Source organism: Rhipicephalus microplus, unplaced genomic scaffold, assembly GCF_043290135.1.
Source record: "Rhipicephalus microplus isolate Deutch F79 unplaced genomic scaffold, USDA_Rmic scaffold_265, whole genome shotgun sequence".
Classification (NCBI taxonomy): Eukaryota; Metazoa; Arthropoda; class Arachnida; order Ixodida; family Ixodidae; genus Rhipicephalus; species Rhipicephalus microplus.
The window spans coordinates 206,752-212,500 of record NW_027464836.1 but is presented as its reverse complement, the minus strand read 5'-3'; the positions used below and the strand labels follow the sequence as shown (position 1 = coordinate 212,500).

General features: G+C 58.6%; 2 non-coding genes across 2 annotated transcripts; both read right to left on the bottom strand.

The window, feature by feature from the left end:
* Positions 1–986: 986 nt before the first annotated feature.
* Positions 987–1,139, bottom strand: LOC142792959 (5.8S ribosomal RNA). The gene has a single exon (XR_012891335.1). It is a non-coding gene; the product is annotated as a 5.8S ribosomal RNA (ribosomal RNA).
* A 1,719-nt stretch (positions 1,140–2,858) lies between these two features.
* LOC142792969 (small subunit ribosomal RNA) lies at positions 2,859–4,673 on the bottom strand. The gene has a single exon (XR_012891345.1). It is a non-coding gene; the product is annotated as a small subunit ribosomal RNA (ribosomal RNA).
* Between the last annotated feature and the right edge of the window lie 1,076 nt (positions 4,674–5,749).

The following is a 5,749-nucleotide window of genomic DNA, read 5'->3' as shown; positions in this document are numbered from 1 at the left end:
GTTCGTAAACCCATCGCGAACCGAGTACGACGCCCTACCAAGTGCGCCCGCAACCCTGTACAGGGTCACATCTTCACAAGGCTGGCAAGCGGCATTCCGCTGCGCGCGTGCGTCGTCCGAGCAGTTGCGTGATAAACGACCGTGTCGAAAGCCCAAACACCGCCGAGGCCAGTCGCCGCCGCCGCAAGGGCAGCCACGCAGCCTGGCGAGAGGCATCGTCTCGTGTAGCGTCGCCCCCGCCCCAACTGGAGTGGCCCAGTTTTTTGAACGGGACGGGAACTGCGAAGCACTTAGACCGACGGCGGACTACGACGAGAACGCCTTAAGCTTCGCCAACGTTTCGCCAACTCGTGCGGGAGACTTTTTCCGCTTCGCGGCAAGTCGTCGCGCCGTGCTCTCCGCATCAACCGCGTACGCAGCGAACCGCAAACGTCGGGCGCAGCCTCCTCACCTCCCTGCGCTTTGCGCGCGAACGTTCCCTGTTCGCGCGGCAAAGCCTGGAGGAGGCACGGCCCCGCAGCGTGTTCGAGCGCCCGGTCTACGGGACACCCTGCTTACTTCGAGGGCAACAAGCGCAACGCAAGGCTGCGATCTCGCGCACTTTGCGCACGGCTGGAGAAGCTTTGCTGGCCGGCTTTCGCTCCTCGTGTTTACCGTGCGTTAAAGTTGCGCGTCCGTGGCTCTCGCAGCTCTTGCGCGCCCGGTCGCAGAGAGGAGTACGCAACCTCGACCGCACTTTCCCTGCAGGCTTCCTTCCGACTCGAAGTCCTGCGGCGGTCTCAACGAGGTGCCACATCCTCAATGCAGTCGGTCGCCCCCGTTTCGGTTGGGCTCTGGCACGACGGTCGCCACCGTCTCGCCCTTGAGTGGCCGCTGTTGGCGCTCGCTGTGAGGTGTTCAGCGTGCTGTCCGTGTTGCCGACGCGGTCAAAACGAGTCGACGGCTCACGTTCCCTTGTGCGCCGAAGGCTCTCTTGATATGTGATCCGACCCTCAGACAGACGAAGCCAAGGGAAGACCCAAGGCCGCAATGTGCGTTCAAAGAATCAGTGCTCAGTGTGTCCTGCAATTCACACCAAGTCTCGCAGCTGGCTGCGTTCTTCATCGACCCGAGAACCGAGTGATCCACCGCTTAGAGTCGTGAAAAAGTGTTTGTTCAATTCCGTACAGTCAAAACCAAACGTTTCTGGCACTCGGCCAAACAGTGGCCAAGAAGGGCGCTTTTCAGCGCACGCTTGGACTCCAAAACTCTGCCGCGCCTTTTTCGGCTGCCGCAAATCGAGCAAACGGTGTGTTTCGGACGGCGTTTCGCTTCCGCTACTTGCGAGTGCTTTCGTGGTCCACCCCTCTATAAATACTCGGGAGGCGTCGAAGCCGGTTCTCCAAGCCGGACCCGTAGGTATCGTTGTGTGCTCGCTCTCATTGGCCCGCCTAACCAGAAAATGCCTGCGGTACACCCATTTGGATAAGAGTGCACGCAGATGCGGGCCTCGACGGCTACACATTTCCTCGGGCGGCCGCCTCCCGGCCTCCGTGGAGCGCGGGATGCACGGTCCCATCGACAAGCCTCTCCCGTTTTTACCGTGGCGTCGCGGTTCACCACGGCGGGCGGGTCGGTCTCCTCCGCATAAAAAGGGGGACCCCCGCTTTTTGTTCCACGAAATCGCACAAGCTTTTTTCGCATCCACGGTTTGCCACCGCACACCAAAATGCCGATCCGGCTGCCTACTTTAGCCAACAGGTGGAGCCAGGCGCGCCGTACTTGCGCGGCACTTCCCACGTCCACCGAAGTCGGTGCCAAGGACCACTTTCGGCGCCGGAGCCGCGTACGAGCCTACTCGAGGCGGAAGAACGAAGCCAGCAAGGGCCTGGCCGCAAGTGCGTTCAATTGTCGGGACGTCCAAGTCCCTCGTTCTTCCGTGCTTCCTCTTTCGGCAAGTCGTTGCGGCACCTTCCCAAAGCGCGCAGACCCGCTAATCGCGACGAGCGCGACGTGGCCGTGCCGCCTTTCCCTCGGCAGCAAGCAAAACGCCTGGCAACGTCGACGCTCCCCTAACCGCGATCTCGCACCGTGTTTCGTGTGGCGAATTCAAAAGCCGGCCGGCGCTGCTGCAACCATTACGGTCGGTACGCATACGCCGCGGAGGGCGGGACGGTCATCGGAGCGTGCGGTTCCTCCATCGAGTACTGCGCACCTCGGCCGTCGCATCGCCGTGCCATGACCGGCCGCGCGTCAACGCGAACCGGTGCCAGCGAGATCCCTCGCCTGCAAGAACCGACCGGCAGCCTCCGTCACCCGAGGACGCGGAGGCGCTTGCCGCGGACGGCGGGACGGTATGCACTGGTGCACAGCGGACCCGTCACATCGCCAGTTCCTTGACCGACCGCCGACGCTTGTGCCGTTCCTCTCGTACTTGGCAGTCGCCGCGCGATTGTCGGGTCTCGTTCTTGCACGCTCGAACGGTCGGGAGGGCACTCGGCTGGCGTTTCGGGAACGCGCAGCCTCGCCTTCTACCGACGTAACCACGACTCGCCGTTCGCGCTCCGCCGCTCCTGTTTACAGTACTAGGCGGTCCCGCAGCGGTCGGGTCGCGCATTTCGAGCGCTTCGAGCCACGGTGCAGTGGCGGGTCGAAAGCCGACCTATGAGTGCGTTGCGCCGTTTGTACCCGCGTCCGCCACCTGGCCGACCGTCCAAGGTCGCGGTGTTGGCGTCCGCTGGGCGCAACAATTTGTCACGGGGTGCCGCTCCACATTCAGGCAGCCCCGTGGGGAAAAGCCGACCCCGCGTCCAAACGGGGTCAGCGGCAGAAAGTGTCGGGCGCAGACGCAGCTGAGGCGCTCACCCTTCACAATCCGTTAATGATCCTTCCGCAGGTTCACCTACGGAAACCTTGTTACGACTTTTACTTCCTCTAAATGATCAAGTTTGGTCATCTTTCCAACAGACCGGCGCAACCGAAAGGCCGCGCCGGACATCGGTCCGAAGACCTCACTAAATCATTCAATCGGTAGTAGCGACGGGCGGTGTGTACAAAGGGCAGGGACGTAATCAACGCGAGCTTATGACTCGCGCTTACTGGGAATTCCTCGTTCAAGGGGAACAATTGCAAGCCCCTATCCCAATCACGAAAGAAGTTCCACGGGTTACCCAGTCTTTTCAGACAGGGATAAAGACACGCTGCTTCCTTCAGTGTAGCGCGCGTGCGGCCCCGGACATCTAAGGGCATCACAGACCTGTTATTGCTCTGTTTCGTGCGGCTAGGAGCCGCTTGTCCCTCTAAGAAGGTTGTAAGGTGCTGGGAACCCCGCACCTATTTAATAGGCTAGAGTCTCGTTCGTTATCGGAATTAACCAGACAAATCGCTCCACCAACTAAGAACGGCCATGCACCACCATCCACCGAATCAAGAAAGAGCTCTCAATCTGTCAATCCTCCCAGTGTCCGGGCCGGGTAAGTTTTCCCGTGTTGAGTCAAATTAAGCCGCAGGCTCCACTCCTGGTGGTGCCCTTCCGTCAATTCCTTTAAGTTTCAGCTTTGCAACCATACTTCCCCCGGAACCCAAATACTTTGGTTTCCCGGAAGCTGCCCGCCGAGTCATTTGAGTAACTCAGGCGGATCGCTGGTTGGCATCGTTTATGGTCAGAACTAGGGCGGTATCTGATCGCCTTCGAACCTCTGACTTTCGTTCTTGATCAATGAAAACATTCTTGGCAAATGCTTTCGCAGTAGTTCGTCTTGCGACGGTCCAAGAATTTCACCTCTAGCGCCGCAATACGAATGCCCCCGTCCGTCCCTCTTAATCATTACCTCGTATTCCAAAAACCAACAGAACAGAAACGAGGTCTTGTTCTATTATTCCATGCAAGTTTATTCAGGCGACTCGCCTGCGTTGAGCACTCTAATTTTTTCAAAGTAAAAGCACCGGCCATCTCGAGGCACACAATGAAGTGCACCAAGAAAGAACCGGCATGATGTTCAGTCCGAGCCGTCGCATCGGGTAGATGCACTACTCGTCTGGAACTGAGATCCAACTACGAGCTTTTTAACCGCAGCAGCTTTAGTATACGCTATTGGAGCTGGAATTACCGCGGCTGCTGGCACCAGACTTGCCCTCCAATTGATCCTCGTTAAAGGATTTAGAGTGTACTCATTTCAATTACGGGGCCTCAAAAGAGTCCCGTATTGTTATTTTTCGTCACTACCTCCCCGTGCCGGGAGTGGGTAATTTGCGCGCCTGCTGCCTTCCTTGGATGTGGTAGCCGTTTCTCAGGCTCCCTCTCCGGAATCGAACCCTGATTCTCCGTTACCCGTAACAACCATGGTAAGCAAGTAACCTACCATCGAAAGTTGATAAGGCAGACACTTGAAAGAAACGTCGCCGGCTCGTGGCCATGCGATCAGCACAAAGTTATCCAGAGTCACCACACAATACGGGCCGAAACCCGATCGATCTTGGTCTAATAAAAGCACCCGTTACCCAAAGGGCTCCAGGCTCACTGCATGTATTAGCTCTAGAATTGCCACAGTTATCCAAGTAGGAAGAAACGATCTAAGGAACCATAACTGATTTAATGAGCCATTCGCGGTTTCGCCTTATTTCGGCATGTACTTAGACATGCATGGCTTAATCTTTGAGACAAGCATATGATTACTGGCAGGATCAACCAGGTAATCGTTCGACTGCGCGTCCGTCCTCGCCCTCGGCGGGCCGGACGCAGTCTGTGTGCGGCGGAGGCCACCTTCAGGCGCCCCAACACGCTTATTTTGCACTCCGAGATGACGGCGTTCGAGCTCGCTACGGCACAACCTTCCCGAAAGACGAGTGGGAGCCGTGCGGCAAGAAGCACGTTCATGCTCGCTCTTTTTCGTTGCATCGACTCGGTCGCGCCGTGCGGGTTGCCCAAGCCCGCTGCACTGTCGGTGGACCGGCCGGAACTAGCAACGGAGCCGAGACTGCAAAGCCGCCAGACGACGGGTCACGCCCGCGTCTTCGGCGCTTTCGCATCTGAATCGCCCGAGGACGACACGGAACACACCTCGATATCGTGGTAAAACGGCACCGTCCGACAACCAGCCCCTAACGCATCAAGCGGATGAGGCTGCAGACGACTGCCGTGGATTCCCCTGGAGCAGACCCGAGGACACGCTTGACGAGGCCGAAGCCCGCCGCATATCAGACACCCGGTCGCTTTCGCGTACGCCGCTCACGAGAACCCCCACATAATAGCAGCGATAAGTACCCAGACCTCCTTGGGCCCTAATACGAGCGTACTCGAGAAAATTTCACCGCGGGTGTGCCCCGAAACGTGTGGCATGTTGAGCGTGCCACAAGTCTACGTCGCTCTCAAACCCGCCGAGGTCGTAGAATTTGCGACCCTACTCACGAAATTCCCACCGAGGATACGGCCGCAAACGTACCGCACCTTGGGTAGGCCACGAGTTTGTGCAACACTACGCTGACGGCACAGCACCGAGGTCGTGCGCGCACGCACGGGAAAATTCCGCCGCGGTTTCTGCCGAAAACGTGAGGCACCACGACTCTCCGCAAGTTCGCGTCGACTGCGAAAGACCGAAGTCGTGAACGACGTGTCCGCTACTCGCCGCCGACACGCTGGACACCAAACGTACAACGACTCGACGGCGTCGTAGAGGCCCACGACGCGGTTTTCCTTAACGACGTCTCGGCGTGGCACCGACAGGTTAGAACGGCCGACCAACGTTCCCTGTCCGCCGTTCGGCTCAGTCGA